This window comes from Mixophyes fleayi, chromosome 4, assembly GCF_038048845.1.
Source record: "Mixophyes fleayi isolate aMixFle1 chromosome 4, aMixFle1.hap1, whole genome shotgun sequence".
NCBI classification, from domain to species: Eukaryota; Metazoa; Chordata; class Amphibia; order Anura; family Limnodynastidae; genus Mixophyes; species Mixophyes fleayi.
In genome coordinates, this window is record NC_134405.1 from 8,257,046 (window position 1) to 8,283,840 (window position 26,795).

Sequence of the window (26,795 nt, forward strand, 5' to 3'; positions counted from 1 at the left end):
CATTCTCTCCCAACGCTCGGAGCAACAAAAATTCCATCCTTGTGCCTTTTACTCTCGGGGTCTCCTGCCTGCAGAGAAAAATTATACGATCGGGGACAAGGAGTTGCTGGCTATCAAAGTTGCATTAGAGGAGTGGAGATACTTATTGGAAGGAGCTCGTCATCCGGTGACGATTTTCACGGATCATAAGAACCTGTCATATCTACAGTCTGCTCAATGCTTGAATCCTCGTCAAGCAAGATGGTCTCTTTTCTTTTCCCGTTTCGAATTAATTATAACCTTCAAACCAGCTGCCAAGAACAAGAAAGCGGACGCTCTATCTCGAGCTTTTGTGACGTCCTCTGACATTGAAGAGTTTTCCAACCATTCTATACTAGACCCCAAATGTATCTCGCTGGCTGCTTCTTCCACCAAAATGCTACCATTTGGGAAGACTCTCGTGCCTCCTACTCTGAGGAGGAAAATCCTTTCGTGGTTCCATTCTTCTCGTTTTTCTGGACACGCTGGTGAACGCAAGACCTTTGAGATTCTCTCTCGAAGTTACTGGTGGCCCTCGATGAGGAGAGACGTCAAAGAGTTTATTGCTTCCTGTGAGTTGTGTTCTCAGTTTAAATCTTCCCGCAGAACTCCAGCAGGGTTGCTGCAACCACTACCCATTCCGTCCAAGCCCTGGACCCATATTAGTATGGACTTTGTTACCGATCTGCCACCTAGTAAAAATTATAATACTATTTGGGTAGTGGTAGACAGATTTTCGAAGATGGCTCATTTTGTCCCTTTGTCTGGTTTGCCTTCCTCGTCTACTCTGGCTGAACATTTCGTTAAAGAAATCTTTCGTATCCATGGATGTCCGTCTGAGATTGTGTCAGATAGAGGAGTACAATTCGTTTCCAGATTCTGGCGGGCCCTTTGTAAAACCTTGGGCATACGATTAGCACTCTCATCTTCTTACCATCCGCAATAAAACGGACAAACTGAACGGGTCAATCAAGATCTCGAGACCTTTATAAGGATGTTCTCATCAGCCAATCAAGACAACTGGGTAGAATTGCTTCCTTGGGCTGAATTCGCCCATAACAACATGTACCATGAGTCATCGTCCAAAACTCCATTCTTTGTGGTTTACGGTCACCATCCGTCTTTTCCGGAATTTCCTGCCCTCCCTCCCACCCAAGTCCCTGCTGTAGAGACTGTTTATCAGACCTTCAAAAATATCTGGTCTCAGGTCAAAACCTGTTTAAAGAAGACATCTACCAAATATAAGTCTTTCGCAGATAAGAAGAGGCGGGCTATTCCACCACTAAAAATTGGAGATCGTGTCTGGTTATCCACCAAAAATATTCATTTGAAGGTCCCATCTATGAAATTCGCTCCTCGTTTTATTGGTCCATATAGGATCATTCAAGTAATAAATCCAGTTTGTGTTAAACTTCTACTTCCTAAGAATCTTCGTATTTCCAATGCCTTCCATGTGTCCTTGCTCAAACCTCTCATCATCAACCGTTTCTCGACTCCTCCTTCAGCACCTCAGCCAGTTCAAGTTCATCAGGAGGAAGATTTCGAGATTACTCAGGTATTGGACGCAAAAATTTCGCGAGGAGTTCTCCGTTTCCTCGTTCATTGGAAGGGCTTTGGTAATGAGGAGCGTTCATGGATCAAAGCTGAAGATCTCAACGCCCCAGCTCTTCTTAAGAAGTTTTATTCCAAAAAATCCGGACAAGCCCGGTTCCAGGCGTTCTGTGCCCACCTTTAAAAGGGGGGGTACTGTCACTCACCGGACTGTGAGTGCTTCTTCCCGTACATTTAGGAACCGTGGCCGTCCTCCATCCTGAGGGTCTGCGCATGCGCAGCCCTTTCAAACCCTTCAGTACCTGTCCCTTTAACTTAATTGGCAGATCAGGCAACACTCCCTATATTAAGCACCTGTGGTCAATACCACGTTGCCTGATCTTGGAGTCTCATTCCCCATGAGCCTCTGAAGGTGTTCCTGCGTTTCCTCGTGTATTCAGCGCTGCTGATTCCTGTGGTTTCCAAACCACTTCTACCCCTGTGGTTTCCAGACCACTTCTACTCCTGTGGTTTCCTAACCACTTCAACCCTCCTGTGTATCATCGTGACTGTTAGCTGATTCCTATCCGCTGCCTCCGTGCACTACAGTCTTCAAGCCACTTCAACTCTGCTATGTATCATCGTGACTGTTAGCTGATTCCTATCCGCTGCCTCCGTGCACTACAGTCTTCAATCTACTTCAACTCACCTGTGTGCCATCATGACTGTTAGCTGATTCCTATCCGCTGCCTCCGTGCACTACAGTCTTCAATCCACTTCAACTCGCCTGTGTTTCATCGTGACTGTTTGGCTGATTCCTATCCGCTGCCTCCGTGCGCTTCAGTCTTCAGCTCATCTCATCTCTCCCGTGTTTCCTCGAGACTGCTACAACTGATTCCTATCCGCTACTCTCCGTGCTCAACAGTTCCAGATCAGCTCTGCTCTCCCGTGTTTCATCGTTGCTGCACCTGCTGGTTGCTATCCGCTACCTCCGTATATCTGCAGAGTCCTGCTGCTGCTACTCCTCAGTTCTACTCGTCCTACAACAGCTGACCCGCTCTCCGTGCTTCTCCGTGTTCCCGCTGGTCTCTACTCGCCAGTCTGCATCGGATCTGCGCCTCACTGTTTTCAGCTCATCTAGATCATCGCTACTCTTCAGGGTCCTCCAGGAGTCCAGTTCTACATACTACTGCTTCCTGAGTATTTGTTCCCCTGCTGGTCTACCTACCTGTGCGCTGCACCTACTTGATTACCGCTTCACCCCTCCAGGGACTTCGCATCCTGCCGGCCTCCAGCCGTTCAGGTATCTCTGCACTCCTGTCTGACAGCCTGCTTCTAAACCACGGTATGCATACTTCTCATTGACTGTGCTGGTGTATTGCATATCTTGCTGGACTGAGTTTGTTCTCCTCTGGAGTTTACTATCCGCTGAGACTATTGCCATCATTGACTGTGTTATCTTGTGCCGGATTACCTCAAGTGACTTTCTATTATTGCAGTGCTGTTCAGTCATTAATATATTGTGCATGCTATTGTGGATCAAGTTTAAGGTGCCCGTGTATCCCCTGTATTGCAGTCTCTCCCCGTGCTCCTCCTCACATATATATTCAGTGGTACAACTTGCTAGAGGCAGACCACTGATCCCTGTTTCCTGTGTCACCTGTTCCAGTATCCTCTCACATAGCAGTGGTACAACTTGCTAACGCAGACCACTGACTCCCCGGATACCTCCACTTGGATTCCATTCCTTCACTCAGACAGCGGTACAACTTGCTATCCGCAGACCGCTGACTCTCATCACCTCCTCGTTTCTGTTGGACATTCCTCCTCACTATAGCAGTGGTACAACTTGCTACCGCAGACCACTGACTACCTTCACGTGTCCTTTGTCCATACAGTTCCTCGTGTATTTCTACATCCATATTACCAGTGCTGCTAGTCATAGACTTTCCTGAGCATCTCCATCATCTGCTATTTCCTGTTCCGTGATCACCCTGCTACCAGAGTACCATATTACCATCTATACTGCTCTGGTAAGCCTATCACCTGGTGATCCCTGGGTAAAGACTCCTAGTGCCCGTGACAATTATGGCTTATTTTTAACAGTGAATCACATTGAAATCAGAGTTAGGGCTGCCTAGACAATACATACATACATAAAAAACAAAAGGTCTATTTGTTGACATAACAGGAAGTCAGATACTATGATAATCTAATTAGAATGCAAGATTTTACCATGAGTCAAGGTCTAATTAGAATTTTCTTTTATAGTAATTGATTTTAGAAATGTGTATACATCATTTACATGCCAAGAAAGTGAGAGACCTGGAAAGAAACAGTTTGAGAATATATTTTGGTCATCCCGGGACCTATTGCAGAGAGATGGGGAGGAATGTCTATAAATAGGCATTATCAGCCCAGTGTTAGTGATTTGGTGGCTGCAGAGCTGGAAGGATGGAATAGTTAGAAAGAAAGATCAGGAAAGAAAGTTATAGAAGCAGAAATCACCAGAGTAAGGTAATTTTATTGATACATAAACACAATTGCGCATATATTATGTTGTAGATATCGTATTGTTATATATGTGTGGTACGTCTATGTCTTTACAATGTTTGTATTGTTAGCACTGCAACCTAACAGAATTATAATTATTAGGGTAATCATTTGTTCTTTTTATATTCTGTAATTTGTATTATCATTAGTAAATATTGAAAAACAAGATTTCTTTCCTCATTTTGATCTGTTTTTCTTCTGATGTAATAGTGAGTATGTGGAGAGTACTTAATCTCCTCTAGGGATGTATCACAGCTTTTTGTCATCTGTGAGTGTACAGATAAGTCTCCACAGTTTTATTTATGAATATATGTGGCAATATACACAAGAATAAAAACAATTGCAAATGGTTGGGTCATAATTGCTTGTGTATAAAATATATTTGTCTTCTGTACAAACATTACTTTTGTTAAAGTAGATTAATTATTGTATAAGGCTTCTAAATATTAACAAACTTTTTTCTCTTAGGTGAATTAATGAACAGGATCACACTAAAAACAGAAGACATTTTGGGAAAGGACTTTGTACTCTAAACATGAGTGTTCCAAAAGAATAGTCTCATCTACATGTCATACAGACTACAAACATCAGTTCTTCATAAATTCTTTCAAATTATTTTATTTTTTAATAGAAGAAACCTTCTACAAATAAGTTGCTGGTAACTAATACGCTAGAAGTCCTATCTCTGCTCTGAATGTCACAAAGTTTTTGCTTGTAAATCACAACTACATCAGAGGACTCACACAAGAATGAAGCCATATAAATGTTCTGAATGTTACAAGTGTTTTACCAAAAAGTCAAATCTTGATGCACATCAGAGGATTCACACAGAAGAGAAACCATTTAAATGCTCTGAATGTAGCAAGTGTTTTACCCAGAATTCACATCTTGTTGCACATCAGAGGATTCACACAGGAGAGAAACCATTTGAATGCTCTGAATGTAGCAAGTCTTTTACCCAGAATTCACATCTTGTTTCACATCAGAGGATTCACACAGGAGAGAAAGCATTTAAATGCTCTGAATGTAGCAAGTGTTTTACAAAGAATTCAAGTCTTGTAAGACATGAGATGATTCACACAGGAGAGAAACCATTCAATTGCTCTGAATGTAGCAAGTGTTTTACCCAAAAATCAGATCTCGTAAAACATCACAGGATTCACACAGGAGAGAACCCATTTAAATAAACCATTAACACACTTTTTTCTCTTAGGTGAATTAATGAACAGGATCATACTAAAAACAGAAGACATTTTGGGCAAGGACTTTGTACTCTGAACATGAGTGTTCCAAAACTATAGTCTCATCTACATGTCATACAGACTACAAACATCAGTTCCTAATAAACTCTTTTGGATTTACACAGTCTTATTTATTTTTTTATAAAAGAAACCTTCTACAAATAAGCTGCTGGTGAATAATGTGCTAGAAGCCCTATCTATATTCTGAATGTCTCAAAAGTTTTGCTCATAAATCACAACTGACCATACATCAGAGGACTCACACAAGAATGAAGCCATTTAAATGCTCTGAATGCTACAAGTGTTTTACCAAAAAGTTAAATCTTGATGCACATCACAGAATTCACAGAGGAGAGAAATCATATAAATGCTCTGAATGTAGCTAGTGCTTTACCAAAAATTCAAGTCTTGTAAGACATGAGAGGATTCACACAGGAGAGAAACCATTCAAATGCTCTGAATGTAGCAAATGTTTTATTCAAACGTCATCTCTTGAAAAACATTGGAAGATCCAGACAGAAGAGAAATTATTTTAATACTCTGAATGTACCAAGTGTTTAACTCATAATTCATGTTTTCTTGCACATCAGATGATTCACACAAGAGACAAACCATTTAAATACTCTGACTGTAGCAAGAGTTTTACCCACAAGCCAGCTCTTATACAGCATCAGAGGATTCACACAGGAGCAGCAAGTGTTAAATTAAAAGAAGAGCACTTGTCACTCACCAGAAGATTCATACACAAGAGTCACCCTGAGGATCTGAATGTAGAATATGTATCATAAGCAAGTTATGTTGTTCTATCACCATAATATCCATATAGGGGATATGCAGTTTTATTTTTTTTTCAATCTGGCAAGTGTTATATATAACATCAAGGCCATGTTATATGTCAGAGAAGACAAGAGTGGTCTGGCAAGGGGACTTGGGGGCATTTTCTGGAATGGTCTAACTGTAATGATCTAGAGATGCAGTACACAATCACACAATGACAATGGGGCAGCCCTTCCTGAGCTCTGTAATATACAGCTGCTCTGCTCATGCAGGTAAAGGGACTAGTAGGATAAAGAATGTTCTATCCAGAAGAGAGTTCGAGCAGCTCTTCTCAGTACTGGGATTCCTTCTATGACAGGCAGAGCTATGACTACCGAACATATCTAAACTAACACTGCACACTGCCCTGTTCCACACTACATGTGCTCCCATTGGTCTCTGTTACATCTCCTTAATGTTTCCCTCATACCGTTCAAATGCTATCTTGGTTGCTGTATCCCCTAATAACCAATCAGATCATCACATTTGTTGTTTTGATGACACCAGAGTACTAATAGCTGATATCTGGTTTCTACGGGTTACAGCAAATCCTTGTTCTTCACACCATGTTATTAAATAAGCCTCAAGGAGGAGACATTGCTCCCCAGTCTACTTGTATTTTATTACTTATCCAAATCATACAGCACTGACCTGCATATAGACTGAAGAACAATGCTCACACAATATCTGTAATTACCATTTATTTTACTGGCGGCTGTTTCTATCACACTTGTTGTTGAATAAAATCTGATCATGATACATGTGGAAAATCTGTTTTTGATTGTGGAACTAACATCTTTTTTCAGTATTAATTAATATTGTACACTCTGCTATATTTTAGAAGATGGAACCAGAGGTGATATTTAAGGGGTTGTGTGATGCTGATAATATGAGAGCCAATAATAAAAACATTGCAAAGACCAGTTATCATTATTATCATACAGCAAATGTATTAGAGGGATGTAGTAGAAATGTCTACAATGAATTTGAATACGTTTTGAAATGTAAAATGTCTAAATCATAATGTTGACTTAGATAATGTCTACACTGTTATAATGTCGACCAAAATAATGTCAACACGGTAATAATGTCTTCACCTTTAAAATGTTGACATACTGTCACGGGCACTAGGAGTCTTTACCCAGGGATCACCAGATGGTAGGCTTACCAGAGCAATGTAGATGGTAATAGAGTACTCTGGTAGCTGGGTGATCACGGAACATGAAATGATGGCCGATGAGATGCTCAGGAAAGTCTATGACTAGCAACACTGGTAATAATGAGGTAATAATACACAAGGAACTGTATGGACAAGGACACGTGAAGGTAGTCAGTGGTCTGCGATAGCAAGTTGTACCACTGCTATAGTGAGGAGGAATGTCCAACAGAAACAAGGAGGTGATGAGAGTCAGCGGTCTGCGGGTAGCAAGTTGCACCGCTGTCTGAGTGAAGGAATGGAATCCAAGTGGAGGTATACAGGTAGTCAGTGATCTGCGGTAGCAAGTTGTACCACTGCTATGTGAGAGAATGATGGAACAGGTGATACCGGAAACAGGGATCAGTGGTCTGACATCAGCAAGTTGTACCACTGAATATATATGTGAGGAGGTGCACAGGGGAAGACTGCAACACAGGATATACACAGGCACCTTATACACGATCCACAGTAATATGCACAATATAGATATATATATGGATATAAATGACTGAGCAGGTCTGCAATCTAGAAAGTCTCTTGAAGTAGTCCAGCACAATGATAACACAGTCAATGATGGCAATAGACTCAGCGGATAGCAGACTCCAGAGAGAACCAAACACAGTCCAGCAAGATATGCAATACACAGCACAGTCAATGAGAAGTATGCATACCGTGGTTCAGCAGTAGCAGTCAGATGGGATTGCAGCGGTACCTGAGCGGCTGGAGACCGACTGGATAGGAAGTCCCTGGATAGGTGAGGCAGCGGTCTAGCAGGTGCAGCGCACAGGTGAGTAGACCGGCAGGGACACGAATCCACAGGAGTCAGCAACACGTGGAACTGGACTCATAGGGAACCCAGGAGAATGGAGATGATCCAGCAGAGGGTAGTAGATGAGATACAAATCCAATGCTGACAGGAGGGTAGAGACCAGTGGAACACGTGAAGGCGTGGAGAGTGGATCAGCAGGAGATGGACGATAGCGCTGACCACAGCGGCAGGACTCAGCGGCACACGGAGGTAACCAGTAGCAACCACAGGAACCAACAGCGATGGGAAACAGGAGTGCAGCGCAGGGCAGGAGCTGTAGATCACGAAGTGTAGCAGATGGTAATGAAAGCGGCAGTCTCGAGGAAGTCACAGCAAAGATGAGATGAGACTGTAGAGCACGGAGGCAGCGGATAGTAATCAGCTGGCAGTCACGATGTTGAACACAGGCGAGTTGCAAGCAGGAGACTGTAGCGCACGGAGGCAGCGGATAGTAGTCAGCTGGCAGTCACGATGATGAACACAGGCGAGTTGCAAGCAGGAGGCTGTAGTGCACGGAGGCAGCGGATAGTAGTCAGCTGGCAGTCACGATGATACAGTTGATGGTAGAAGTGGTATAGAAGACTGTAGTGCACGGAGGCAGCGGATAGGAATCAGCAAACAGTCCTGATGATACAGTTGATGGTAGAAGTGGTATGGGAACCACAGGAATAGAAGTGGCTTGGAAACCACAGGAATCAGCAGCGCTGAATACACGAGGAATACAGGAACACCTTCAGAGACTCATGAGGAATGAGACTCCAAGATCAGGCAACGTGGTGTTGACCACAGGTGCTTAATATAGGGAGGTTGCCTGATCTGCCAATTGAGTTAAAGGGGTATACACTGAAGTATAGAAAAGGGCTGCGCATGCGCAGACCCTCAGGATGGTGGACGACCACGGTTCCTAAATGTCCGGGAAGAGGCACTCACGGTCCGGTGAGTGACAGTACCCCCCCTTTTAAAGGTGGGCACAGAACGCCTGGAACCGGGCTTGTCCGGATTTTTGGAGTAAAACTTCTTCAAAAGGGCAGGAGCATTAAGATCTTCAGCTTTGATCCAAGAGCGCTCCTCAGGACCAAAGCCCTTCCAATGAACGAGGAAGTGGAGGACTCCTCGCGAAATTTTTGCATCTAGTACCTCGGTAATCTCAAAATCCTCCTCCTGATGAACTTGAACTGGCTGCGGAGCTGAGGGAGGAGTTGAAAAACGGTTGATAATAAGAGGTTTGAGCAAAGATACATGGAAGGCATTAGAAATCCGAAGACTCTTAGGAAGAAGGAGTTTCACACATACTGGATTGATAACTTGAATGATCCTATATGGACCAATAAAACGAGGGGCGAATTTCATGGATGGAACCTTCAAACGAATATTTTTTGTGGATAACCAGACACGATCTCCAATTTTTAGTGGTGGAATAGCCCGCCTCTTCTTATCAGCGAAAGATTTATATTTGACAGATGTCTTCTTTAAACAGGTTCTGACCTGAGACCAGATATTTTTAAAGGTCTGACAAACAGTTTCCACCGCAGGAACTTGGGTGGGCGGGAGGGCAGGAAATTCCGGAAAAGACGGATGGTGACCGTAGACCACAAAAAATGGAGTTTTGGATGATGACTCATGGTACATGTTGTTATGGGCAAACTCAGCCCAAGGGAGTAACTCTACCCAGTTGTCTTGATTGGCTGATGAAAATATCCTTATAAAAGTCTCAAGATCTTGATTGACACGTTCGGTTTGTCCATTGGATTGCGGATGGTAAGAAGATGAGAGTGCTAATCGTATGCCCAAGGTTTTACAAAGGGCTCGCCAGAATCTGGACACGAATTGTACTCCTCTATCAGACACAATCTCAGATGGACATCCATGGATACGGAAGATCTCTTTAATGAAATGTTCAGCCAGGATAGACGAGGAAGGCAAACCAGACAGAGGGATGAAATGAGCCATCTTCGAAAATCTGTCCACTACCACCCAAATAGTGTTATGGTTCTTACTAGGTGGTAAGTCAGTAACGAAATCCATACTAATATGGGTCCATGGTTTGGACGGAATGGGTAGTGGTCGCAGCAACCCTGCTGGGGTTCTGCGGGAGGATTTGAATTGCGAACATAATTCACAGGAAGCAATGAACTCTTTGACGTCTCTCCTCATTGAAGGCCACCAGTAACTTCGAGAGAGGATCTCAAAAGTCTTGTGTTCACCGGCGTGTCCAGAAAAACGAGAGGCATGGAACCACGAAAGGATTTTCCTCCTTAGAGTAGGAGGCACGAGGGTCTTCCCAAATGGTAGCGTTTTGGTGGATGAAGCAGCCAGTGAGATACATTTGGGGTCAAGAATGGTATGGTTGGAAACCTCTTCTATATCAGAGGACGTAACAAAGGCTCTAGATAAGGCATCAGCTTTTTTGTTCTTGGCAGCTGGTTTGAAGGTAATTATTAATTCAAAACGGGAAAAGAAAAGAGACCATCTTGCTTGACGAGGATTCAAGCATTGGGCAGACTGGAGATATGACAAGTTCTTATGATCCGTGAAGATCGTCACCGGATGGCGAGCTCCCTCCAACAAGTATCTCCATTCCTCTAATGCGGCTTTGATAGCCAGTAATTCCTTGTCTCCGATGGTATAATTCTTCTCTGCGGGTAGGAGACCCCGAGAATAGAAGGCACAAGGGTGGAATTTTTGCTGTTCCGAGCGTTGGGAGAGAATAGCTCCTAAGCCCACATTAGAGGCATCTACTTCTAGGAAGAAGGGGAGTGTCACATCAGGCTGACGAAGGATTGGAGCCGAAGAGAAGGATTCTTTTAATGTTTGAAAGGCTTGAATAGCCTCAGTTGACCATTGCTTAGGATTAGCCCCTTTTCGAGTCAGGGCCACAATAGGAGATGCAATGGAAGAAAAGTCTTGAATGAAGCGTCTATAGTAATTGGCAAAACCTAAAAAACGCTGGATCGCACGAAGAGTAGTTGGCTGGGGCCAATGTAGTACAGCATTTACTTTGTCAGGATCCATCTTCAGACCAACTCCGGAAACAATATACCCCAAGAATGGAATCTGGGGTAATTCGAATGAACATTTTTCTAATTTACAGAACAATGAATTTTTCCGTAGCCTGGAGAGGACTTCTGCCACATGTTGGTGGTGAGAAGGCAGGTCCTGTGAAAAAATCAATATGTCGTCCAGGTAGACGACGACACATACATATAATAAGTCCCGAAAAATCTCATTGATGAAGCCCTGAAAAACAGCGGGGGCATTACATAGCCCGAAAGGCATTACCAGATATTCGTAATGCCCGTCTCTGGTGTTAAACGCTGTCTTCCATTCGTCACCGGAACGGATTCTGATTAAATTGTAGGCACCACGAAGATCCAACTTAGTAAAAATACGGGCTCCCTTGATGCGGTCAAATAGCTCGGTGATCAACGGAATGGGATACCGATTCTTGATAGTAATGGCATTGAGTCCAGGAAAATCTATACAAGGGCGTAATGATCCATCCTTCTTTTTGACAAAGAAGAACCCAGCTCCAGCGGGCGAGGTGGAAGGTCGAATGAACCCACGCTGGAGGTTCTCCCGTATATATTCAGATGTAGCTTGAGTTTCAGGTAACGAGAGTGGATAGACCCGGCCCCTGGGAGGAGTCTTGCCAGGAAGAAGATCAATCGGACAATCCCAAGAACGATGAGGAGGAAGACGTTCAGACTGAGCTTTATCAAAAACATCGGTAAATGAAGCATATTGAGGAGGGAGTCCCGGTGAAATAGCTGAGATGGAAGCTTGCTGTACCTTGAGAGGAATGACTTGGGAAAGGCAATGATGGTGACATTCAGACCCCCAAGACGTGACTTGAGGGGTGCGCCAGTCAATCTGGGGAGAGTGACACTGAAGCCATGGAAGGCCTAGGACAATCGGACTTGTCGTCACAGGAAGAATTAAAAACGATATCTCTTCATGATGCAGAGCACCAATCTGAAGGGTTACTGGAGACGTACTCTGGGTGATGAGACCGTTGATGAGACGTGATCCATCGATAGCCGTCACAGTAATGGGAGTTTTTAAGGTAATCACTGGTAGAGACCATTGATTTACTAACGATTTGGAAATAAAATTTCCTGCTGCTCCGGAATCAATCAATGCCTGTGACTCAAAGGTTTTGGTAGCAAAGGAAATAGTCACATCAAAAGCGCAGACTTTAGATTTCATAGACGATGGAGAGGACTCCAGGGACCCTAACTTCACCTCTCCAGAACTAGTTAGGGCCTGGCATTTCCCGATCTTTTAGGGCAGGAGCTGAGGACATGAGTGGAATCAGCACAATAGATACAGAGTCTATTCTTGACTCTTCGTTTCCTCTCCTCAGAAGATAACTTGGAACGTCCTATCTCCATGGGAATCACAGCAGGTGACACTGGACGAAATTGAGGGTTAGAGCGAAGAGGTGCTTTAGCAGAAGTCGTTCTCTCAGCCTCTCTTTCACGAAATCTCATATCAACACGATGGCATAGAGAGATCAAATCTTCAAGTGACGAAGGAAGCTCTTGAGTAGTCAGTGCATCTTTAATTTTATCGGAAAGCCCCTGCCAGAAGGCGGCAACTAGGGCTTCAGTGTTCCACTGAAGTTCAGAGGCTAAGATCCTAAATTGAATGACGTACTGGCCTACAGTATGAGATCCTTGTCGCAGACGGAGGATGCTGGAAGCAGCGGAGGTCACACGACCTGGTTCATCGAACACACTTCGAAATGTAGAAATGAATTTGGCACTATCTTGTAATATTGGATCGTTCCTCTCCCACAGAGGGGAGGCCCAAGCCAGGGCTTGTCCTGAAAACAAAGAGATAAGATAGGCCACTCTGGAACGATGGGTAGAAAAATTTTGAGGTTGGAGCTCAAAATGGACTGAACATTGGTTAAGGAAACCCCTACAAGTTTTGGGGTCTCCATCGTACTTTGACGGAGTAGGCAGGTGAAGCGTGGAAGCTGTAGACACCTGGGATGGCAATGGGGAAACGGAGGAAAGCACAGGAGCTTCAGTAGTAGCTGTCACAGTCTGTCCAGATGTTCCTTGGGAGGTTAATGACTGATAACACTGAAGTAACAGCTGTTGGCGGGCATCCTGTTGTTCCACACGGCTAACCAGATGTTGCAGCATCTCTTTGGCGGTAGGTTCCGCATCTGGGTCTGTCATGGCCTGATCTTACTGTCACGGGCACTAGGAGTCTTTACCCAGGGATCACCAGATGGTAGGCTTACCAGAGCAATGTAGATGGTAATAGAGTACTCTGGTAGCTGGGTGATCACGGAACATGAAATGATGGCCGATGAGATGCTCAGGAAAGTCTATGACTAGCAACACTGGTAATAATGAGGTAATAATACACAAGGAACTGTATGGACAAGGACACGTGAAGGTAGTCAGTGGTCTGCGATAGCAAGTTGTACCACTGCTATAGTGAGGAGGAATGTCCAACAGAAACAAGGAGGTGATGAGAGTCAGCGGTCTGCGGGTAGCAAGTTGCACCGCTGTCTGAGTGAAGGAATGGAATCCAAGTGGAGGTATCCAGGTAGTCAGTGATCTGCGGTAGCAAGTTGTACCACTGCTATGTGAGAGAATGATGGAACAGGTGATACCGGAAACAGGGATCAGTGGTCTGACATCAGCAAGTTGTACCACTGAATATATATGTGAGGAGGTGCACAGGGGAAGACTGCAACACAGGATATACACAGGCACCTTATACACGATCCACAGTAATATGCACAATATAGATATATATATGGATATAAATGACTGAGCAGGTCTGCAATCTAGAAAGTCTCTTGAAGTAGTCCAGCACAATGATAACACAGTCAATGATGGCAATAGACTCAGCGGATAGCAGACTCCAGAGAGAACCAAACACAGTCCAGCAAGATATGCAATACACAGCACAGTCAATGAGAAGTATGCATACCGTGGTTCAGCAGTAGCAGTCAGATGGGATTGCAGCGGTACCTGAGCGGCTGGAGACCGACTGGATAGGAAGTCCCTGGATAGGTGAGGCAGCGGTCTAGCAGGTGCAGCGCACAGGTGAGTAGACCGGCAGGGACACGAATCCACAGGAGTCAGCAACACGTGGAACTGGACTCATAGGGAACCCAGGAGAATGGAGATGATCCAGCAGAGGGTAGTAGATGAGATACAAATCCAATGCTGACAGGAGGGTAGAGACCAGTGGAACACGTGAAGGCGTGGAGAGTGGATCAGCAGGAGATGGACGATAGCGCTGACCACAGCGGCAGGACTCAGCGGCACACGGAGGTAACCAGTAGCAACCACAGGAACCAACAGCGATGGGAAACAGGAGTGCAGCGCAGGGCAGGAGCTGTAGATCACGAAGTGTAGCAGATGGTAATGAAAGCGGCAGTCTCGAGGAAGTCACAGCAAAGATGAGATGAGACTGTAGAGCACGGAGGCAGCGGATAGTAATCAGCTGGCAGTCACGATGTTGAACACAGGCGAGTTGCAAGCAGGAGACTGTAGCGCACGGAGGCAGCGGATAGTAGTCAGCTGGCAGTCACGATGATGAACACAGGCGAGTTGCAAGCAGGAGGCTGTAGTGCACGGAGGCAGCGGATAGTAGTCAGCTGGCAGTCACGATGATACAGTTGATGGTAGAAGTGGTATAGAAGACTGTAGTGCACGGAGGCAGCGGATAGGAATCAGCAAACAGTCCTGATGATACAGTTGATGGTAGAAGTGGTATGGGAACCACAGGAATAGAAGTGGCTTGGAAACCACAGGAATCAGCAGCGCTGAATACACGAGGAATACAGGAACACCTTCAGAGACTCATGAGGAATGAGACTCCAAGATCAGGCAACGTGGTGTTGACCACAGGTGCTTAATATAGGGAGGTTGCCTGATCTGCCAATTGAGTTAAAGGGGTATACACTGAAGTATAGAAAAGGGCTGCGCATGCGCAGACCCTCAGGATGGTGGACGACCACGGTTCCTAAATGTCCGGGAAGAGGCACTCACGGTCCGGTGAGTGACACATACATTATGTCTACACATCCAAAATGTCGACATCTAAAATGTGGACACATAACATCGCTGACAGGTTTGTAATGTCTACACTCTTGTAATGTCGACATAACTAATATCTACACATACATAATGTCGCCCTGTGAAATTTTGACACATAACATGTCCAACAGGTCTACAATGTTGACATTATATAGTTAAATTGTCAACATCATAAAGGAAAATGTACAAGATATTTGGCAAAATACAATTCATTGTATAACAGACGCATGCAGTCATGTATGTTTATTGTCAGTCATGTTTTCTGTATTATCTTAATGATGTGTTGTCCTGGTATTTTATTGACAAAATTAAAATCATTCTATTCCTTCTATTGTAGAAATGAATGCACTATATCTATGTGTGTGTTATATGTCGCAAAAACAAATTACCACAACCATTTATATCCTCTAAAATACCACGACCATGCCTATCCTTATAACTGTAAAGTAGATGACAACCAAAGAAGACTTTATTGACTCTAGTTTAGTACATATAATAATGGTAATAACTAGGACGGCCTGCAAATAATTTAAAGTTTTTAACTTATAGGAAAATGTGCAAGTTGTTTTGCAAACTACAATTCATTACAGCTGATGCTCATACAGTCATGTCTGCTCATTGTCAGCCATCTTCTTAATGATCATGTGTTGTCATGGCATCTTATGTGACAAAATTAAAATCATTATAACCCTGTTGTTGAATAAATGGATGAAGCAAATGTTTACAACTGTGATATGTCACAGCAACAAAACATAATTTAGTGCAACCATTTAATTACAATAAAAATCCTATGCCTGCTCTAATTACTGTAAAGTAATTGACAACCAAAGAATACTGTATTGACTTTAGTTTAGTACATCTATTAAATATTTCTAACTCATATGACCTGTAAAGAATGTAAAGTTTTATTATTTGGACTAACAGCAATGAAACACTGTACACCCCATAGTTATTTTATTTGTAATTATAATTATTTTCCAGTCCGCTATTAACTGTGTTAGAACACTGTGATGCCATAACAAACATATATATTATTGTCTTAGATTTATAAGGCATCAGAGTGCTCCGCAGTGCCGTACAGTAGGGAAAACAGGACATACATAAAACAGGGACATACAAGGTAGACAAAATACATGCAGACATGAAAATAAAGATTATAGAGGACCCTGCTCAAAATAGAGCTTACATTGCAAATGTGGTTCAGAGTGGAATAGTTCAGGAATCTGCAGAACCGATTACTGGGTGTTTTAAATTAAAGCGCATATTGCTCTCAGTTTGCATGACTTGATGAATCAGGCACAGGGTCTTACTGACAATCAGCAATTGCTGAGTAAAAGAAAACATAGACAGTATTCCCTGCTAGCTGCTGACTTTCCTTGTCTCCGGTCATCCAGAGAGACAACAACTCACTGTGTAATGGTGGCTAATGAAGTAAACTTAACACACATCTATCCATTATATATATATATATATACATATACATCAGCTCTAATACCCTAGGACCACCTCCAGGGCATTGCATAAAATTACTGCCCTACTTGAGCTGCATTATTTGCATAAAAAAAATAAAAAAAATAATAACTATTCTGTACCCACCACTCCCATATAGCAATGCCCATTATGGACAACCTTCCCATAGATTGTTCCAATTTTATGGACACATTATGAGGGATTTTCTGATCGGTTTATTTCATTAACGTCCCACAACAATACTGAATGCGGTTGGATTAATCACTGCTTCTAATTTGATCTTTAGCTCTCGATATTGAAGCCTCCATCAAAGACTTCTTTCATTTTAATACTTCTGACGACATTCCTCATCTTCATCATCATTGTTTATATATAGTTCACCACAGATCCCATAGTGCTGGACAATCAGCTTACAAATATAACATACATCTTACAGATATGAAAAACATGAATATAATAAACATATTAACATATACATAAATACAATTAAGTATAACAACATGTACATGGATACTCATGAGCTGGCATACGGCTAGTATGGATACAAGTATGAGTTCCATGTATGAGAGTGAACAAACAGCAGAAGACTTTGCCATATCAGAGTCATATGAGATTGACAGACATGAGGTTTAGGGAATAAAGGACCCTGCCCATGATAGCTTACATTCTAGAGAGAGGGAGTAATGAGAGACAGTTGATGCAGATAGGACATGAGTGGATGAGGTCGACAGAGGAAATAGTTGGAGTGGACATGATGGTCTAGGAGGGAGTGTGGTAGGCAAGCTTGAAGAGATGAGTTTTGAAAGGAATTCCATTGGTTGGAAGCAGATTGGGAGAAGTCTTAAAGATGGGAGTGGAAAAAGGTTTATAGAGCGGGAGAGAGTAGAAGGTCAGAAGTAGAGCACTGTGGTTGAGGTGTCGTCTATCTCTTGATGAGGTCAGAGATGTTTGGAGGGGAAGAGTTTATCATGACAATCGGTTCTTACCACCAGAGATACTCTGAGAATTGCACAAAGCTACATTTGAGGTCTATCACAAGGGCAACATCAATGCCCTAGAATAATTTCAACCTTAAAAATGTCAAATTTAGGGAACCAAATTGGATCACTGCTCATCCAGTCCTTCTGTTGACCTTTTTTTAACAAACGTAACACTCTACTTTCCAAAACGGCTGCCATTAACCTTAAATATACACAGTAGACTTCTATGATAAAGCAATCCAAGCTTACTAATGTGAGTCAACAAGCTTAGATCAAAGAAGGTTGTAGAAACTTGGATTCATCAAATTCCAACGAGGCATATTTACTGACCTCATAAAATAATATTTGAATTTTGGGACTTTTATTCGTCGCTGTATAATTTGTCTGTAATATGGGTATTAGTAGTCACTTTGGCTTTATATGTCTTACATGAAAGTATTATACTTCCATTGTGCCACAATCCTCTAGCTGCACCCCCTAGTGGTTACTCACTATTTGTGCCATAACGACACTCTTCACATTTTATGAGGGTTGTCAGCTGCGTGTGCTCTCTTTCATATGCTTATATGCATATGATAGATAATTTCAACCATTAGCTCAAATGAAGTGTTCATTTGTGACTGAAATATATTGGTGTATATATACTGTATGTTATTAAATGTTTTATTGTCTTGTTGTGTTGTATATCTGTATATCAAAAGCATTGTTTTTTTAAGTCAGTTTTATTCAAATATCTGCTGCAGTATGTGATCTAGTCTATGAAAGATGAGAAGGTGAGTAATTTCACAAGCAGAACTGTCTATTCTGAGTGATACCAGGGGAGAGGTAATAGTACACAGGGCAGGTAATAGTACACAGGGGAGGTAATAGTACACAGGGGTGGTAATAGTACACAGGGGAGGTAATAGTACACATGGCAGAGGTAATAGTACACAGAGGAGAGGTAATAGTACACAGGGGAGGTACAAGTACAAAGGGGAAGTAATAGTACACAGGGAAGAGGTAATAATACACATGAGAGGTAATAGTACACAGGAGTGGTAATAGCACACATGGTAGAGGTAATAGTACACAGAGGAGAGGTAATAGTACACAGGGGAGGTACAAGTACAAAGGGGAGGTAATAGTACACAGGAGTGGTAATAGTACACATGGTAGAGGTAATAGAACACAGAGGAGAGGTAATAGTACACAGGGGAGGTATAAGTACAAAGGGGAGGTAATAGTACACAGGGGGGAGGTAATAGTACAAAGGAGAGGTAATAGTACTCAGGAGAGGTAATAGTACACAGGAGAGGTAATAGTACACAGGAGAGGAAATAGTACACGGGAGAGGTAAAAGTACACAGGAGAGGTAATAGTACACAGAGGAGAGGTAATAGTACACATAAGAGGTAATAGTACACAGGGGAGAGGTAATAGTACACAGGAGAGGTAATAAAACACAGGAGAGGTAATAGTACACAGAAGAGGTAATAGTACACAGGGGAGAGGTAATAGTACACAGGAGAGGTAATAGTACACAGAAGAGGTAATAGTACACAGGGGAGAGGTAATAGTACACAGGAGAGGTAATAGTACACAGAAGAGGTAATAGTACACAGGAGAGGTAATAGTACACAGAAGAGGTAATAGTACACAGGAGAGGTAATAGTACACAGGAGAGGTAATAGTACACAGGAGAGGTAATAGTACGCAGGAGAGGTAATAGTACACAGAAGAGGTAATAGTACACAGGGGAGAGGTAATAGTACACAGGGGAGAGGTAATAGTACACAGGAGAGGTAATAGTACACAGAAGAGGTAATAGTACACAGAAGAGGTAATAGTACACAGAAGAGGTAATAGTACACAGGGGAGAGGTAATTGTTCAGTAGGTGAACAGTGAAAATTGATACAACATAGTGGAAGAACTATAGAACACAATAATTAGGTAATGAGCACCTAAGGGGTGACGTCCTTTCCTCTGTTTTATATTCTTACACATTTCTTCTATTACTACTGATCACACTTTCATTAAAAGTTTAATATATAACTTGGTAAGAGAATGGTCTGACAAATAAAATATACTTTTAATAGATATAAATAAAAATAGGGATGTAAATGTCTCTATGCTACGACATCAGTGTGGAATGAGAGCGTCTCCAATACAGAATTATATCCCCTTTCCTCCCTGTAATAGTAACACGTTGTTCTGGGAGAGCACCTCATAGAGAGACATATAAAATAAGACATAAACATGAGATAAACTGGGATAACCCACTGGTATTTATATTTATGTGATTTCTCTATCCGCTGAGGATAATACATTTGTGCTTTAAACTGAATAATACTAACAACAGACAGATATATCTGCTTATACCAGGAAGCACCTGTGAATTATCTCAATAAACAAATATAAAGGACAATTGTTAACTTACCTGGAAAAAAATATTAAAGGGCCATCATATGGTGATGGGGATAAAGAACGTAACATGGCTTCATACTAAACCCCACACCCAGTTCTCTTTATAATATGATATGTTTATTAATACAGATGATTATGTACTTTAAAGTCCAAAGACTATATAGAGGATTCACAGCAATCTTTGCATTTTAAATCACATGTTAATTTTATATTTCACTGCTGGAGTTATTGTAAAAAAACATATAGTGTTAAGTTAGTATACAATAAAGATTAGTATTTTACAAGTGTTTAGTTTTTGACCACTTTTTCTACTTTAGTGGACTAATTGTCTATTTGGTTGAGGGGAGCCCCACCCACATCTAAACCTGTAAATTGCTTCATTACTAATGATTAGGTGACAAGTCCATTATCTCCTGTGTAGATATATCACAGCTATGTATGTTCACAGTTTTCATTTAAGTATTAATCTAACTTGCTATAGCTTATTGTTTTTACCATAATATTAGTGAATCTCTTACAAGTTTCACACAGTTTTCCATATATATATATATATATATATATATATATATATGCTGCGTGCAGATTAGAGATGAGCGGGCTCGGATTCCGAAAGGGATCCGAGCACTGTTCGGATATTTCCGGCGGGCAAAAAAAATGAAAACGAGGCTCTGTCGTCCAAGTCTCGCGTCGAATCTCGCGAGGGGTGGGAGGGAGGGCCCAGAACAATTCCATCTTGTACCTCTTTTTTTGGCATTATGTGCTCAAGCTACCTCGGTGCAACCTTTTGGCCTAAAAACAATATTGTGAGGTGTTCAGAATAGACTGGAAATTTGTGGAAATGATTGTTATTGAATATTATTGAGTTTAATAATAGCGTAGGAGTGAAAAAAAAACACAAAACAGTTTTTTAGCACTTTTTATGTTTTTTTCAAAATAAATCTGAATCCAAAACCTTAAATCCGAACCAAAACCTTTCGTCAGGTGTTTTGCGAAACAAATCCGAACCCAAAACCTCAAGCAAATTCGAATCCAAAACTCAAAACACGAGACACCAAAAGTGGCTGGTGCACATCCCTAGTGCAGATAAGCTACAACACAAACAGAAAGCATAGCAATTGGTCATGTTAAGACCCAGAAGTGGAGGAATAGGTCGTTAGTTGGTCAGCTTAATATATATTGCAATGTGGAACTAACATAAGAGGTTTTTTTATATAGAAAATCAATTAGCAACAGATTAATTGTATCTGTACCTGAGATGCAGATCATTACTGTATATAATTATTCTTGATATTTAGAACAGGTCTTTCTCTCACGCTCTCTGCATAGACAATAGGTGAGTCCTAGACAAAAGGTCCATTTGTTGACATAACAGGATGTCAGAGACTGTGATGATCTAATTAGAAGATTTTAACACCTGCTGAGGTCTAATTATAATTTATCTATTTATTCAGTGACCTTAGGAATGTTTATATTTCATTTACATGTCAATGAGATTTACATGAGAGACCTGGAGACAAACAGTCTGAGAACCTTCTGGTTATCTTGGTAACTATTGAAGAGAGATGGGGAGGAATGACTATAAATAGGCAGTATCAGCCCTGTGTTAGTGAGTTGGTGGCTGGAGAGCTGGAAGGATGGATCAGTAAGAATGATCAGGAGGGAAAGAGATAGAAGGAGAAATCTTCAGAGTAAGGTAAGTGTATTACGCTTAAGAAGATACATAAACAAATTTTTGTGTATATTATGTTGTAAATAATTTAGTGTTATACATGTGTGATGCGTTTTTACCTTAACAATGTTTTTATAGTTAGTACTGCAACCTAGCAGAATTATAATTTTTTCATTACACTAATTTGCATTGTTTATCCTACAGTACTTTGAATTATCATTATTAAGTATTGTATAGCAATATGAAGCTGGGTTAACATGTCTTGAACTTTAAATATCCTGATAATACACTGTACATTATATGTATCTACTTTCCCACATAGTTGCAGTGTAGTTGAGATATTAATGAACCATTATAAATATTAATGTACATTTATATTATCTTCAAAAAGAAAAAAAGATGCACAAACAGGCTACCCAAATTATATACCACATATCCAATTAATAAGTTAACAAATTATGTTTATTAGCATCCAACATACAAAATTAAAATAAAAAATAGAAAAAGAACCCAATTGCCTTTTATTCATAAAATAAAATAAATGGGTTAATATTTCTCTTGGTGCACACAGCAGAGTATACACATTCATTAGTATCTCCACGAATTGTGTAAATAATTATTTGTCACAGATATATCCTATTCAAAGGAAAAGTCACTCCAAGTGCTAATTGCAGGTATTATTCTATTAGACTACTAGGGAAAACATAACATCCCTCTTATAACTCAGAGGCATAGATGGTGTTATCCAGATCGCTGCTTTCGGGGCAAATAAGATCAATGTTTTACTTAGTATACAGCAATTAGTATATTCAGCCTCCCGAAGTGCTTCATAATTCAGTCTCCCCAGCACCACATAAAACACAGCTCCCCATCTGTTACCTTATCACGGCTCAGTGTATTTGCTGTGTATGATTAGCAACGTCGGGACCCAGGTCTCTCTTTTACCAAATTCAATAAGGACATATGTGACCATTCAGGCTACACTTTTCTGGTCAAACAAATCATTCCTTTTGCGTGTTTCCCTGCATAATCACACTGCAGTTTCTTCAGATATGTGGAATTGACAGTTGAACCAAATTTTAACTTAGAGCAGACCAATTATGGCTTTTTTTTTATCACAGATAACATGTGATACAATCAATTAATTTCCACTAGTATGATATCAAACAGCATGGCAGAAATATTACATATATCATAAAAAAAATAAAACAATAAAAAAATGCTTTATTGTTTTATGATATATATATAGTATAACTGATTTTAATTGGCCTTGAAAGCTGAATGATACCATCTATGCTTCTGATATGTAAGAGGGATATTATTTACTCCCTAACAGTCTAACAGAAGAATACCTGCAATTAGCACTTGAAGTGAAGTTTCCTTTGTATAGGATATATCCGTGATTAGAAACTTTTACACAATTCATGAAAATATTAATGAATGAGAAAAATTCATTGTGTGTACCACTGGAATTATTAACCTTCTTATTTTATTTTATAATTAAAAGGCAGTTGGGTGCTTTTATCTATTTTTTATTTAATTAGGTGGATTTTACTTTAATATTGTATTTTTGGATGTTAATAAAACATTTATTTTTAAATGATTATTTGGATGAAATGTATATTTTTTGGGGAGCCTGTTTTCAATTATTTTTTTTCTTTTTGAAGTTTTGGGTGTTTTAATTTTTGCACAGTAATTTATTATTGGAGCAGCAAATCCCTTCCCAAATAATTAAGAAATTGAAATAAAAACAAAAAATTAAGGAATTAATATTCCATTAAGATCAATTTGATCTGAGTATTTTTAAGTGTTTTAATCATATGAAGTAAGGGTTTTCGGTCTTTGTGCAAATTTGTTGCACAATTGTTTAGGATTAAGGCCCAAAGAGTTTCCTGAGCCAATTTATATAAAATGCACTCAGTGGCCACTTTTTTAGGTATACCTTTCTAGTAATGGAACAGACCAACCTTTAAGTTGCTGCCACATGATTTTCTACCTCATTTTGAACACTTTTAATTCAGTGGTGCACTTATTGTGAATTTTGTTCACAGGAGCACCACCTACAACAAATATGTAAGTTACTTAATTTAATAATGAGAAGGTGGTGAGTACTTCATCACATGTGCGGATAATTCACAGGTTTTTGTTTTGCGTAGGTGTGCAGATAAGCCATCACAGTTTTGTTTTAAGTATTTATGTTTGTTTGACAAAGTACACAAAAATAAAAACAATGGTCAATGACTGGGTCATGTTTGTTAGTGTACAAAATATTGTTGTGTTCCTTACACAATATAACACTACTACTGTTAAAATGCATTCATTAATGTCATTGGCTTCTTACTATAAGTATGCTTTTTTTCTTACAGGTGAATTAATGAGCAGGATCACTCTAAAAACAGACGTTTTGGAAAGCACCCTGTACTCTAAACATCTGCGTGTTCCAAAAAGATACCCTCATCTACAAGTCATATACACTACAGACATAAGTTCTTTATAAACTCTTCCGGATTCACACATTTTTGAACAGAAGAAACCATCTACAAATAAGTTGCAAAGCAATAATACGCTAAAAGCCCTATCTCTGCTCTGAATGTCACAAAAGTTTTGCTTATAAATCACAACTGATCATACATCAGAGGACTCACACAAAAATGAAACCATTTAAATGCTCTGAATGCTACAAGTGTTTTACCACAAAGTCAAATCTTATTGCACATTACAGGATTCACACAGGAGTGAAACCATTTAAATGCTCTGAATGTACCAGGTGCTTTACAGATAATTCAACTCTTGTTGTACATAAGAGGATTCACACAGGGGAGAAACCATTTAAATGCTCTGAATGTAGCAAGTGCTTTACAAATAATTCAACTCTTGTTGCACATAAGAGGATTCACACAGGGGAGAAACCATTTAAATGCTCTGAATGTAGCAAGCATTTTACCAAAAGCTCACATCTTCTTTTACACCAGAGGATTCACACAGGAGAGAAACCATTTAAATGCTCTGAATGTAGCAAGTGTTTTACCCAAAAGTCACATCTTCTTAGTCATCACAGGATTCACACAGAAGAGAAACCATTTAAATGCTCTGAATGTAGCAAGCGTTTTACAACTAATTCAAATCTTGTTGTACATAAGAGGATTCACGCAGTAGAGAAACAATTTAAATGCTCTGAATGTAGCAAGTGCTTTACAAATAATTCAACTCTTGTTGCACATAAGAGGATTCACACAGGGGAGAAACCATTTAAATGCTCTGAATGTAGCAAGTGCTTTACAAATAATTCAACTCTTGTTGTACATACGAGGATTCACACAGGAGAGAAACCATTTAAATGCTCTGAATGTAGCAAGTGTTTTACAGAGAATGCAGTTCTTGTTGCACATAAGAGGATTCACACAGGGGAGAAACCATTTAAATGCTCTGAATGTAGCAAGTTTTTTACCCAAAACTCACATCTCCTTAGACATCACAGGATTCACACAAGAGAGAAACCATTTAAATGCTCTGAATGAAGCAAGTGTTTTACCAAAAATTCAGATGTTATAGACATGGTAGGAGTCACACAGGAGAGAAACCAATTCAATAATCTGAATGTAGCAAGTATTTTGCAAAGAAATCAAATTTTTGCACATCAGAGGATTCACAAAGGAGAGAAACTATTTAAATGCTCTGAATGTAACAAATGTTTTACCCAAATGTCATCTCTTGAAAAACATTGGAAGATTCACACAGGAGAGAAATTATTTGAATGCTCTGAATGTGGAAAGTGTTTTACTCATAATTCATGTTTTGTTGTACATCAGAGGATTCACACAGGAGAGAAAACATTTAAATGGTCTTAATGCAGCAAGTGTTAAATTGAAAGGAAATCACTTGTCACTCAACAAAAGATTCATGCGCAGGAGTCACCCTGAGGTACTGAGTGTAGCATATGTTTCATAAACAAATTATCTGGTTGTATCATCATAATATGCATATAAGGGATATGCAGCTTTAATTGTTTTCAATCTGACAAGTGTTTTATATAACATCAAGGCCATTTTAATGTCAGAGAAGACTATAATGGTCTGGCAAGGGGACTTGGGGGCATTTTCCATCTGGAATGGTCTAACTGTAATGTTCTAGGGCAGCACTACACAATCACACAATGACAATGGGGCAGCCCTTCCTGAGCTCTGTAATATACAGCTGCTCTGCTCATGCAGGTAAAGGAACTAGTAGAATAAAGAACATTCTATCCAGAAGAGAGTTCCAGTAGCTCTTCTCAGTACTGGGATTCCTTCTATGACAGGCAGAGCTATGACTACCAAACATATCTAAACTAACACTGCACACTGCCCTGTTCCACAATACATGTGCACCTATTGGTCTCTGTTACATCTCCTTATTATTACCCTCATACCTTTCTATTGCTGTCTTGGTTGCTGTATCCCATAACAACCAATCAGATCATCTCCTTTGTTGTTTTGATGATACTAGAGTGCTAATAGCTGATATCTGGTTGCTATGGGTTATAGCAAATCCTTGTTCTTCACACCATGTTATTAAATAAGCCTCAAGGAGGAGACAATGCTTCCTAGTCTACTTGTAAAGGTCCTTCATATGTATTTCTTAGAGATGCAGATCATACAGCGCTGACCTGCATATAGACGGAAAAACAATGCTAACACAATATCTGTAATTACCATTATATTACTGGCGGCTGTTTCTATAACACTTGATGTTGAATAAAAACAGATCATGATACATGTGGAATTTTTGTTTTTGATTATGGAACTAACATCTTTTTTCAGTATTAATGAATATTGTGCACTCTGCTACATATTAGAAGATGGAACCAGAGGTGATATTTAAGGGGTTGTGTGATGCTGACAATATGAGAACCAATAATAAATACACTGCAAAGACCAGTTATCCTTATTAACATAGAGCAAATGTATTAGAGGGATGTAGCAGAAATGTCTTCAATGAAATTGAAGAAGTTTTGGAATGTAAAATGTCTAAATCATAATGTCGACCAAAATAATGT

General features: G+C 40.5%; 2 pseudogenes; both read left to right on the plus strand.

Moving 5' to 3' along the window:
• The window catches only part of LOC142149625 (uncharacterized), an 82,943-nt pseudogene extending 58,686 nt beyond the window's left edge, over nt 1-24,257 (plus strand).
• Nucleotides 24,258-24,411: 154 nt separating this feature from the next.
• On the plus strand, nt 24,412-25,608 carry LOC142149626 (uncharacterized; annotated as a pseudogene).
• Nucleotides 25,609-26,795: the final 1,187 nt, after the last annotated feature.